Source organism: Pelobates fuscus, chromosome 8 (assembly GCF_036172605.1).
Source record: "Pelobates fuscus isolate aPelFus1 chromosome 8, aPelFus1.pri, whole genome shotgun sequence".
NCBI classification, from domain to species: Eukaryota; Metazoa; Chordata; class Amphibia; order Anura; family Pelobatidae; genus Pelobates; species Pelobates fuscus.
In genome coordinates, this window is record NC_086324.1 from 108849257 (window position 1) to 108863505 (window position 14249).

General features: G+C 47.6%; 1 protein-coding gene across 1 annotated transcript in view; it reads right to left on the reverse strand.

Moving 5' to 3' along the window:
• Nucleotides 1–14249, reverse strand: part of FOXK1 (forkhead box K1) — a 388665-nt gene that overhangs the window by 308288 nt on the left and 66128 nt on the right. The gene's annotated exons all lie outside the window — the stretch shown is intronic.

Below are 14249 nucleotides of genomic sequence, written 5' to 3' on the forward strand. Positions count from 1 at the left end.
ACTTTTCCCAAGGGAGGCCATTGAGAAGGAGAAGGAGGCCATTGAGAAGGAGCCGGAAACTTCTACCAAGGGAGGCCATTGAGAAGGAGAAGGAGGCCATTGAGAAGGAGCATTAGTTTGGGCCCTTAAGAAATTAACTCCCTACGTATATGGCCGTGTCTTCACACTCATCACTGACCACAATCCCTTGGTCTGGCTTAACCGGGTCTCAGGAGATAATGCCCATTTGTTGCGCTGGAGCCTTGCCCTGCAACCGTATGACTTTACTATCCACTACCACCCAGGCAAACAAAACAGGAATGCAGACTGGCTGTCACGTCCAACTGACTTGTTATCGGACTAAACATTGGACTTCCCGTCCGCCCCTACTGGACCAGGAAAGGTCCAACCGTGTCTGCCGGAGCAGGGAGAAAAAGGGGGGCCATTGTAAAGGATTTCCCTGTATCCATTTGGTTATTTCCTCTCCCTGCTATTTAAGTGACTTTGAAGTATTCGGTTTATTTCGGTGATCGGGACATTTATTCGTTCTACCGAACGGAGATCAACCTGGGTAGCAATCAGATATTAGAACACCAAGTAACCACATGAAAACCGCAAAGTAAATGAGTGCTCCTAGGTGGCGAGAACAAAGGATGGCGGCCATCTTAAATCTCCCGAACGTGGCCAACGGAACTCATTCGTGGATTGCCTGGAACCGTTTTCAGCATGGCAATCACACAAACACCCGGTCTTTATGGAAGTCCCGTCTAACCTATTTCCACTCACAGTATCAGACCGGCATTCGGGAGTTCCAATCAACCGAACGAGGGGAGCATTCTCATGTAACTAGATGCAGTATAACTATGGTGGTTTTCGTGTAATTCTGCACGAACGGAGACCGGCTCTTGCTACCAATTTCATGGAACTCTAAATCGGATACAACCACATGGCGAGCCAGTCAAACTTCCACACGATGCGACATGGAAACTACCGAACGGATTTTCGTGCAATTTGGATATGTTACTCCCAGTATCCTACATCCCAGCTACCCAGGGATGTAGGGATTATATGCATATGTCATGTAGAAAGTATATTTCCAAAAATTTTGAAAATTGTTCATGTTTCTGGCCAGCAGATAATTGAGTTTAGTATGTTGCTGAAACTCAATTATCTAGCCTGGCCCAGAGGAGGAGCTTGTACTGTATAAATTGAATGCTTGTTGCTTCCAGTCTTGTTCCAGCATTAAGCTTTGGCTCATGTGTGGATTATTTGGCGATACCAGCGATATTTATTCCTGCGGATTCTAGGCGATACTTTGCTATTGGGAAAAGGAATACTAAACTGTGATACCAGTTACTACCGTCACAGCATCCCGCACAACACCTCCCCTGACAGTGACTGACAACTCGCTGTGAGGGACAGCTGGCTGGTCACTTTCTCCCAGTTATCAAAGATCCACACGGGTGGAAGACAGCGAGGAGAGTGAGGAGTGGAGGTAAGTGCAGCCTGGGAGATCCTCTGACTCCCAACATCCTGAGCCCGACAGATGTCTGTATATCTGTGTGTTGGTGTATCTCTTTGTTTGTGTGTCTGTATCTACTTGTTTGTATGTGTAGCAGTGTGTCTATATGTGTATATCTGTATCTATCTGTCTCTATGTCTCTTTTCTTTGTGTGTGTACCTGTTTGTCTGTGTTTATTTGTGCATGTGTGTATATATATATATATATATATATATATATATATATCTGTATCTGTATCTGCATGTGCCTGTGTGTCCGTGTGTCTGTGAGTGTGTGTATTTGCATGTGTGTCCCTGTGCATCTGTGTGTCAGTGTTTGCATGAGTGTAATTGAGAGTATGTGCATACATCTCAGCATTCAAACGCCAACACTACACAAAATACACCCCTGCATTCAAATGTCAACACTACATACAGACACACACATACTTCAAAGGCAAACACTGCACACAAGTAAAGCACTGCTTTTAAATGGCAAAAGTACATATAAACACACAGCACTACACACAAGTTCACACACATACTCCATAGAAAAACATGCTTACATTCAAACTTACAAACACTGCTCATTGCCAAGTACAACTCTGCATAACAATTTTCCCAGCCCTTATTAGCAGCCATGGGGCGCAATGTCCAAGTCACTGGCAGTAGAGGAGTGCACAGCACTACTCTCCTGCCAGTCAATTTAAGTAGCGTGGCCAAGCCAGTCAACCTGCTCTGGGCATGCCTTAGTCTGTTTAGAGGTGGCGCGAATATAATTCACCTCATATCCCTGCTCCCTGTATTTCTCAAAGCACGGTGGGGCCTTAGTAATGAGACTTGGCTAAGAGGCGCCCTGGAAGGCAAAAGGTATAGCTACGCCCACCACTGCGGACTGGGGCCCGCGGTTGGCGGGTAACCAGCAGGAGGGGAGCGCTGTGCTGTTTCCCCGGTGGTTTCTAGTTACACCTCTGGTGTCTATGAAAATTGAAGTTTTTGTTTTTTTGCAGTCCACATAAACTTAAACCTTGTTTATTTGTCCCGTGTTGGCCTTTGAGTTTGACATGCTTGGTCTAAGGCAGGGGTTCTCAAACCAGTCTTCAAGGACCCCCGAACTTCCAGGATTTAGGGATTACCCTGCTGTGTCTAACACTTTAGACACAATCGGGTAATCCCTAAATCCTGGACTGGTAGGGGGTCCTTGAGGACTGGGTTGAGAACCCCTGGTCTAAGGCTTCTACATGGTGTAGGACAGAGGTAGACAATCTTCAGCACACCAGATGCTATGCACTATATATTCCCTGATACTTTGCCAAAATTACGGCTGTAAGCATTAGGGGAGATATAGGCGCCGAAGGTTGCCTACCCCAGGTATAGTAGACTGTTAACAGAGCAGGAGAAAGAAATGTATAGATTAAACAGACTGTGCAATACAGGAAGGCTGTGCAAGTCACATATAGAAAAGTGTGACTAGGGCTGTGTAAACAGTAATTTAACTTCTAAATGGCAGGGAATTCAACAGTGAGACTGCAGGGAATGATCTATACAGCAATACTGCTTCATAAAGCTAAAGTTGTTTCAGTGTGTATACTGTCGCTTTAATTGAAATGTTTCATGATCAATACATTTTTGGAGGAACATCTCCTTTTAGCATTACATTTTTACGCTTAGGATACAAAGAAAAATTCTTCATTTTTAAATTTTATTAAGAATGTATGGAAGAACACAGACAATTATAAATCAATCATATATAAGATGCTTAATAGGGCTATTACATACATGTAGGCATGTTGAGTCATAGATCAGAGGTCGGTTTTACATACATAACGGGGCTATACATTGGGTAACATGTCAAGAAAGACAACGAGTATTGGGGAGTAGTGATCCCCTAGGTCATGGGTAGGCAACCTATGGCACGTGTGCCATGCACGGCACTCAAGGCTGCTAGAGCCACACATGCTCTGGCCTATCAGGAGTCCCAGTGAAACTTCAGATATATGCTAATACGAAAAGATGTTGAAGGAAAATCCTTAATTTATGCATTGCAGCACATAGAGGTAGTGATCTCAGATCACTTCCTCCCAGCACTTGTGAATGGGAATCCACACTGGAGTAGAGCAGCCCTCGGCAGCTATTGCAGCTCCTGTCCTTGACTTGTACCTGGCCAGCCTGATCCCCACTGGAACCCATGGAAGCCACCCACACTGCTAGATATACACAGAGATGCAGAATAACCCTCCCCTCATACAAATAATATGAGCAGCCCACACACAAACATACACACAGTCTGCATAAACGTAACACCACTAACAATCCACATACATGCACACCACATGCAGTCTCTCACATGTAATACCCAAAACAGCCCCACATATACACACACTACCAAACACAAATGTGACATATCCATCCACACAAGCAATTCCACAAGCAGCCCCCATACACAGCCCACATTCGAAGGTATCATACACAATACCATAAACTACTAATGAACATATACAATATAATAGCTCATATACGCACAAATCTAATGATACAAAGCAATAGCAGTATAAATAAAACAAGCAGAATACAGCAACATACAGGCATACCCCACCTTTAAGTACACAATGGGGCCAGAGCATGTATGTAAAATGAAAATGTACTTAAAATGAAGCAATGCCTTTTTTTTTTACTTCCCAATGCATGTACTGCATTGCTATAGTCATTTACAGGCATAACAGATATAAATAATGCATTGATAACTAAAATAAACACAATATTAAAAGAAAAATTATAAGCATACGCCATCTAAAAGGTTGTAAAGAAGCACAACAGCATTTTCTCCCCTAGAAGGGCTGAATTAAGACCTTAAACCAAAATGTGGTCTTACACAGTGTCTCATCTTGGTACTAAATACCCAGCTTTCCACAAGTTTTTTTTTTTTCCATTTCATTTCAATGATCAATCGTAAGTTCCTCAGTGAACCATTAGTACTGTACAGTAATACTGTAATGTGTTAGGGCTGCCTTACATTTTATTGTTATTGATCTGGAGGTGGTAATGTCTACCTGGAGTTCCCCCACTGAACTTCCTAAATAGAATTCACAATGATACTTTTCTTAGGGTCACGTTGAAAGCTTTTGCATTAAAAAAAATAGTCAATTTCTGTGTCCCTCAGGAATATTCAAAATGCATGCAGAAGTGAATGTACACCGTTTGTATAAATCAAAAAGCCTTATACTGTACATTTTTTTTCTTATTCCACATGTCTCTCATTCAACAGCTTAGGAAAGTTTGTAATGGGCTGTGTCAAGTTGAGAATGACTATGGAAAGTACTGTACAGTATACTTACCTTTGTTCAGGTTTTTGGACGGACGACAACTCCGATCTCGCTGGCAACTCTGGGGTGTGGGACTGGCGGGAACTCTGTGCATCAGCTATGCCTCTTCGGCCATACTGCGGCTGTGCGGTACGGGAATGTTCGTTCTCACGAGGGTACGCGTTTCGTAGGTGAACCCCTACTTCTTCAGAGATGGAGATGTTACATTGTAACAATTTTTAGCTTACAGTTCCACATACTGTATCCCTATTATATTCCCATTGTGTACTTTTTCCATCTGTTTCTTTTTAAGACACAGAGTATACTATTTAGTACAAGTGCCAGCCATTCTGTTTCATAGCAGTAATAGAGGCACCTGCAGTGCACAGTTTTGCTTCGGACACAAACTTATCCTTTTTTTTTTTTTTTTTTTTTCATCCATTCACTTATTCATTTATTCATTCATTTGATGTATTATATGTCTATAAGATACCAATTTCTTATCCAGATATATCCCATTTATGCTTTTTAAGTATATCTATTTATCTTGCTTTTACCTTTTATAAGCATCAGTTCCCTCTTAAAGGCACAGTACCATTGCACACCTACTCACACCTATACCGGCTTGGCCAAAAAGGAACAGCCCACAATAAATTAAACTCAGACGCCAAAGCTAAACCCAATAATTAAACAACACAACCAGAAGTCTGGGACACTAACTCACTAAACAACACAACCAGAAGTCTGGGACACTAACTCACTAACGGACATAGACCACCAGCCGAGGGTACAAGTGGGTAGGGTGGCCTCTGCTGAGCAACCGCTTATACTAGAGATAACCATGAAATCCCTGACAGACAATGTTCAATGTGCAAAAAATACCAGAAGTACCATGAGTATCACAGGCATTGCAGGTGTTGAACTAGACAACGTTACACTGATTACTGTAAATATGCAGGGTACCATAAGTTCAATGCATAAATCTAATCTAAATCTAAATCTTAGTATAAAACTAATGTAGAAGGCTCATGTATACTAAATTGTATAAATTAATGTATAAACAAATGCATGGACTGTGATTGTGTGGGCCGAGTGATGCACGGCCAATGTGAACTTGTTCTTGAAAAACAATAAAAATTGTCACAAAAAAAAAAGGTTGCCTATAATAGATTATGTCATTCAGTGTTACTAAAATCACGTGAATAGTCTTCTGAAAATAACATGAAGTAACCATGGAACAAGCGGAGCGGATTAATGTAACAGGGAGTAAACTTTGCTGCTTGGGCAGGTAAGGAAATTTAGCGTGAAACAGCTTTGAGTGCATGAGCAGGAGCAGTACTGGTTGTGTTATTAAGATAAGCGGCAATTATGCAGTGGGCTGATATATACAGCCTAATCAGTGCCGGCCTGGAAACTTCATTTTCTTATGCTTGCTCCATTCTTCTGTTGCAAGAGCTTCGTAGTGTAACTCCCTTGATAAGCTTATGTAGGCTTTCATTTGGAAAGAAAAAAAATCATTAGAAGAATCATCCAATGATTAAGCGGATGATTAGGAAACTGAGCAAGAATCTGCATATTCCCCATGTTTCCTTTTCTTGCCCTTACATGGTGATATTATCACTGGCTCAGGGCGAAGACCTGACCAAGCTATTTTAACACCAGCTGATCTTATAACCAGAAAGGTCTGGTGTTTGTCACCGGAGTGTGGGTTAATGGTCAGGACCAGCTGGTTTAAATCAGCTTGTCATCAGCCTTTGAGGGCTCTAACATTGCATTACAGTATGTGAAATAAACAGATAGTTAACGATAGATAAGCTTTAAGATAAACATAAACTTGAACTTAAAAAGTGTGAAAGAGCAGGGTTTTGCAGTTTTAGGTTTCAGGTCGTTGAGCGGCTTTCATCTCCCTGAGCCCAGGTAGATGCTTCTCCATGAGTCTCGGAGTGGGTGCTAGGCAGTCCTATTGCAGTTGTGGTGTGACCAGAGTGGCTAGCAAGGTGGGGCTTTCCACTGGATCAGTAATCTTGCATGTTTTGCCTTCTTTTGTGACCCAGAGCGACCTAGGAGTTGCCCACCTCTAGGTAATTCCTGCGGTTTGGAGGTTTTTGGTGATGGGTTGCATGCTTTTACGCCAGAGTAATGTGTCTCTGCTTAAATCCTGGAAAAAAGCGATTTGGTACAATTCAAATTCATATGGCGTCTTCCTTTTGATTGCGGAAATTAAAACAAATTTGTCAGATAGTGTTTGGCAAAGTAGTATGCGGTTGCAGGGTGTGGTCTGCAGCGCTTGTGTTGATTTAACTATTCTGTAGACCCCATGAAACTAGAAGTATTTGGCCTGTTTCGTAGATAGGAGTGAGGCTACGAGTCGTCGGATGAAGGTAGTTCTTCCAAGGGCATGGTTTCTGATATGCCCCTGATTTTGACATTCTTCCTCCGGCCTCTGTCATCTAGGTTTACTTGTCGAGTGTTACAAACTGCCATTTGTAACTGGCCCTTTAAATGAAAAATTGCCCTGCTTCCCTGGGTTGTGGAGAAGCCTATTTGCCAGCCTCCTTCCTCGTGACTATGGCCCCTGGGAGATTGTGCCCCTGAAAACTTATGGACGTTTATTGGGTGTGTATGGCCCTTTAAGAACCGTCTGGGGACATATTGTGACTTTGTTGAACAATGCCCCTTTAAGACGGTGTCCCCAAACCTTTTATATACTGTGTTCCTGGCTTTCTCCCACTTGGTTCAGTAAATGGGGCTTACTGAACCATATACCACACAGGAGGACCACCCAGAAGTGGAAGTGTGCAGGCAATTTACCTCCCAGGCTGTGAGGTTACTGCAGGTTAATTGCCGACCGCTGGGTGGCCGCAGTTTGTGCAAATGAACACGTGGCAGCGGCCATCTTTGTTCATTCGAACGAGGTCAGCGGTGTGTGTAGCCAAATTCATGGAACTAAAATCGGCTACACATTTCTGCGAACACCGCTGACCCTTACCTTCTCCTACACTAAACTTTCAGCTGCAGAGACTAAGTCCCGTTCGAAGATTTAAACGCATGTTCGAATGGGACTTAGTCGTTTTTCTGCATGAAATTGACCGACCGCACAGCCCAAATCTATGGAACTGTTTTGAGCAGGAAAATGTGCTGGCGGTCGGTCATAAAGGACTTCCGCCTATCTTTTTATCCACTGGAGGGATTGGTATGATTTTTGAGAGTGTTTATGTTTAAAGTGTGCTGAGTTTATGAAGATTGGATGTATGGTTTTAAAGTTACAGTGTATGTGTAAAAACTGTATTTTTACTGTCTGTGATAATTATGTTAAACCCCTTGTGTAACATAATTATATCACAGGCAGAGGGGAGGATTTTGTGTGTAATTGCTGGGAGTGTTTTCAGTAATGTACGTGTATGATTGGTTGTTTTGTAACACCCTGTGGGTGGTCCTATCTCAGGGGAACCTGCATAAAAGAAGGTTCATTTGGTGCCAACAGAATGACTTGACCCTCTAACTTGCAGCCTCGACTCATGTTTGTAGGGAGCAGCTATAATCACTTCAGGGATTGCTATGCTCTGCATGCTCCCTTTGCTACTGAGCTCTTGAAAGAGCTCTTGTTCCTGATCCTGCTTCGCTCTGCAGAAGGAAGAGAGATCACCCACTGGACCCTGGAGCCTGGTCGTAGGTCCAGGGTGGATAGAAGACAGCGAGATACCAGCCCAGCAGGGGTGGTTCGTGGAGTCTGCAGTACTTATGGTGTCTATGCAGTAGTTATGGTGTCTACGGTGCTGATGGTCCTTTGGTGAGCGCTAGGAGCATCCTTTCTACGGTCCAACTTCCAGCCAGCCTGGAGGCAACCGTAACATCAAGTAAGCGTGGTTTGTGTGGATTGTAGCTCCCTCATGGTTTTCTGTAGTGTATTCAAGCTTTGTTTCAAGTATTGTAACTCTGTTCTGTGGCTTGGGTGCAAACTGGTTTGCTTGCCACATTATCTGGAGGTTATTCTGAAGTCCTGTCAGCATGTCTTGGATGTCTCGCTTAGTCGCTGGGGCAGGCACCGCTGTTTTCTGTAGGGGTACTCTGTCTGTCACCTCCACGGCCCAGGCTGTTGCTGCATCTCAGTCTACCGATGGAATTGGTGAGGCCTCAGGGAGGGTTAGATTCTGGGCCAGTTGTGGTGGTTGCTGCATGCGGCCAATGTTGCATTGCGTTTTGGGTCCTCCGTCACCCATCTCACCTGGGCTATCTAGATTGGGTAGTATTGCCGATGTGCCAGCCCTGAACCACGCCGGCATCCCCTCTACTATCTTCTACTATCTTGCGGTCGTCCGCCAACATACTAGGCCATGAGACCTTTGCTGCGTAGTCTTGTGCCCGGGGAGAGGCAAAAAGGCATCTGCAGATTCAGCAGAGTGCCCTGGCTTTTTCCCATCGGTGGATGGGGTAAGGTTCCGCTGATATTGGGGAGATTCAGTTGTGGGAGCTGAGGGAAATGGCAACTGCTCCGGTGTGTTGTCAGGCTCCGCCCCCCTATTTTTTTTATTATTTTTTTTAATAACCATACAGTATTGGCTGGTTGCAAGATGAACAAATAAGATGCTTAGATTTGGAGAGGCATTTCTCAATTTTTTTCCAGAGTTAGAGGATTAGACATACTGGAAAAAAAAAAAAAAAGAGAGGCCATTAAAGTAAAAGTAGAGTGTCTTACCTTAACTGGCCTCTGGGTGTACTGGAGGGCTGGTGAGAGCACACCTGTAAAGAACGAAACAGCATCCAGATGACAGATAGTTGCTTCTGTGTTTTAAGTAGCCTGATAGGATCTTGAATGAAAAAATGTTGCACCAATTGCAAAGATAGCATTGTGCATGTAGTGTGCCACAATCTCAAGGTGGAACGCATTGCAATCTGTGTGTTGGGTTCTGGGAAAGGGAACTACTCACAAGTCCTAGGTGTTCGCCTTGTTCGTGCAAACAAACCTACCGAACAGTGCTCTCCTGGCTTGTCTTTGAAAAGAAGCAGGCATTCGTGAAGTTGACCAGTGTTAGCGGGGTCGAGTGTCTGACTTGGAGTTTTCCAGACACTCAATGACCAAGTCCTGGTGCCTCTTTTTGTGCAACAAGATAACCGCCGTATTCTCCAGCACATTTGGTTATACGAACGGCGGCCACACAGGGAGAGCACTTAATTCTGTGGTATTATTTGAACTTAATGAGCCAGGGGGTGGTCGGTAGATGTATTTACCGAACGCAGAAAAGTAACTTTGGGAAGCAAAATATATTTTTGTCACACTAGGTAACCGCAGATGCCGCCACACCTCCCCAACATTCCCTCCAAATAGCACTGTAATTGGTGGTTGGGGGCCGGAGCGACACCCAATAAAAAAAAATCACTGGATTGCAGCACAGTGAGTAGTTCCACGGAGATTCAGTTTGTCTCCCACTCACGCATCTGTGTGCAGAATGAGTCCAGGTGAACCCCAAAATTCCCCCATCTCCAGCTGGGAAGTTAAGAGAGTACCTGTAGAAAAAACACAGGTGTAGGCGCTCTCTAGAATGTATGGATGAACGGCAGCAGTAAACCAGCAGGACTTCCCAATACCTGCTATTAACCATAAAGTGCAAAAACAAAGTGGTAAACCGCGCCACAAGATAATCGAAGATAATTCAAACAAAATTGTACATACATACAAGTAGTCCCAGTATTGAGGTAGTAAATATAAACCTTAAAAGGATAAAAAATAGAAACAATAGTGCAATATGCCAATGTATAAAAATACAATAGTGCAATAATATAAAGAACCAGTAGAAGGACCAACTCACACTTTTCAGAGCTGCTAAGAGCTCTGCTGATTAGTGCCTGGAGGGTATGATCCCCGTCTAAGGATATGGTGGTGGTATCTGGTATCCAAGGCTCCTCAGATGTGTATAAAATAGAAGCACAAAGAAAATCCAATAGTGTATTATGTATATATATTGGGATAGAAAACAAGGGGTAAATACCCTACTTACAATTTCCAGACCACTAAACTTGCTCTGGTGGTGAGTGCTTGTGGTGGTATAATCCCCACCAAGGGATATAAGCAGGATCCAAGGTGCACAGGCATGAGAGGTAGATCAAAAGCTGGAAACAAACTGCAACTTTATTGTAAAAAACCTTTGAATATAAAATCTCCAGTAAAAATACAAGGTCCAAAATTCAAAGTCCAGACTTCTTGATCCACTTAACGTGTTTCGCCCAAATAGGGGCTTCTTCAGAAGTGTAGATAATGGGGAATGACAGTTCCGTCCTTATATAGGGCATCTGTTTTCTAATCCCAGTGTGTGCACTCTTCCTGCTTCCGGCCGGTTGCGTGCGCCAACCGGAAGTGATGTCACGCGACCTGCAGGGGCTGATGGGACGTGTAGTCCTAATGTTGTTAATAATTCCGGTAGTCGCGTGCGTCGCCTGGAAATGACGTCACGTGATTAGCGGTGCATTGTGGGGGGGAGTAGTTTTTTTGTGTGGAAGAGCAGAGATTGGTTGAAGATTTTTCAGTCACCTTCTTGATGCTGTCAAGTGAACAAAATCAAGAATGTAATACCTACATCAGTGATGGCGAACCTATGGCACGCGTGCCACAGGTGGCACGCCGGGCCCTTTCTGTGGGCACGCGGCCATAGGTTTGCCATCACTGCAGAGTAGGCACCTGCCTGCCCGAAACGGCGGGCGCCTACTCTGCTTCAGGTTCGGGAGGCAGGGGAGGGATCTTTGAAGCAGCTCCCCTGTCCTCCCGCGAGCAAGCTGTGTGGAGCGTTGCCGCGCGTTACCATGGCAACGCTCCACACAGCATCGCGCGGGAGGACAGGGGAGCGGCTTTAAAGATCCCTCCCCTGCCTCCCGAACCGGAAGCAGTACTTGCCACCACCGGACCACCAGGGATGACTGTGTCTTCTCTCCCCCCCCCCCCCTCTTACCTTTAATGAAGGAGGGGGAGAAGATAATAATTTAATATACCTTTTTTTTTTAAACCATTATCCCCCCCACAGCCCATCCCCCCACACACAGCACCCCTACCCCCAGCAGTACTCCTACCCCCCCCCCCCCACACACACACACACACACACCACCCCCCCACACACACACACCCCCCCTCCCCCACACACACACCCCCCCACACACACCCCCCCCACACACACACACACACCCCCACACACACACACCCCCCCCACACACACACACACACCCCCCCACACACCCACACCCCCCCTCCCCCACACACACACCCCCCCACACACACCCCCCCCACACACACACCCCCCCCCCCCCACACACACACACCCCCCCCCACACACACACACACACCCCCCCACACACCCCCCCCCCACACACACCCCCCCCCACACACACACCCCCCCCCACACACACACCACCCCCCCCACACACACACCACCCCCCCCACACACACCCCCCCCCACACACACCCCCCCCCACACACACCACCCCCCCCCCACACACCCCCCCCACACACACACCACCCCCCCCACACACACACCACCCCCCCCACACACACACCACCCCCCCCACACACACCACCCCCCCCACACACACCACCCCCCCCACACACACCACCCCCCCACACACACACCACCCCCACACACACACCCCCACACACACACACACACCCCCCCCCCACACACACACACACACCCACACACACACACACACACCCCCCCACACACACCCCCCCACACACACACACACACCCCCACACACACACACACCCCCCCACACACACACCCCCCCCCACACACACCCCCCCCACACACACACCCCCCCCACACACACACACCCCCCCACACACACACACCCCCCCACACACACACACCCCCCCCCCCCACACACACACACACCCCCCCACACACACACACACACCCCCCCCACACACACACACACACACCCCCACACACACACCCCCACCCCCCCACACACACACACCCCCCACACACACACACCCCCCCACACACACCCCCCCACACACACACACCACCCCCCCACACACACCACCCCCCCACACACACACCACCCCCCCACACACACACCACCCCCCCCACACACACACCACCCCCCACACACACACCACCCCCCACACACACCACCCCCCCCACACACACACCACCCCCCCCACACACACCCCACCCCCCCCACACACACCCCACCCCCCCCACACACACCCCACCCCCCCCACACACACACCACCCCCCCCACACACACCACCCCCCCCCACACACACCACCCCCCCCACACACACACCACCCCCCCACACACACACCACCCCCCCACACACACACCACCCCCCCCCACACACACCACCCCCCCACACACACACCACCCCCCCCCACACACACACCACCCCCCCCACACACACACCACCCCCCCCCACACACACCACCCCCCCCCACACACACACCACCCCCCCCACACACACACCACCCCCCCCCACACACACACCACCCCCCCCCACACACACACCACCCCCCCCACACACACACCACCCCCCCCACACACACACCACCCCCCCCACACACCCCCCACCCCCCCACACACACACACACACACCACCCCCCACACACACACACACACACAGCACCCCTCACACAAACAGCACCCCTCACACAAACACATACACCCCTCAATGCAGTGTGTGTGCGTGTACGCGCACTCAGCAGTCTGTGTGTGTGTGCGCGCACTCAGCAGTCTGTGTGTGTGTGCGCGCGCACTCAGCAGTCTGTGTGTGTGTGCGCGCGCACTCAGCAGTCTGTGTGTGTGTGCGCGCACTCAGCAGTCTGTGTGTCTGTGCGCGCACTCAGCAGTCTGTGTGTCTGTGCGCGCACTCAGCAGTCTGTGTGTCTGTGCGCGCACTCAGCAGTCTGTCTGTGCGCGCACTCAGCAGACTGTCTGTGCGCGCACTCAGCAGACTGTCTGTGCGCGCACTCAGCAGACTGTCTGTGCGCGCACTCAGCAGACTGTCTGTGCGCGCACTCAGCAGACTGTCTGTGCGCGCACTCAGCAGACTGTCTGTGCGCGCACTCAGCAGACTGTCTGTGCGCGCACTCAGCAGACTGTCTGTGCGCGCACTCAGCAGACTGTCTGTGCGCGCACTCAGCAGACTGTCTGTGCGCGCACTCAGCAGACTGTCTGTGCGCGCACTCAGCAGACTGTCTGTGCGCGCACTCAGCAGACTGTCTGTGCGCGCACTCAGCAGACTGTCTGTGCGCGCACTCAGCAGACTGTCTGTGCGCGCACTCAGCAGACTGTCTGTATGTGTATTCATCAGTCTCTATATTCAGAAGTCTTGTGTGTGTATTCAGTAGACTGTGTGTATGTATTCAGCAGTTTGTGCGTGTATGTATTGCATTTGTTGGAGATACTAATAAATATGAGCTTAATTTGATCTATTTATATCATTATTTAAAATTTGTATCATTGAACTCTCTGTTGTTG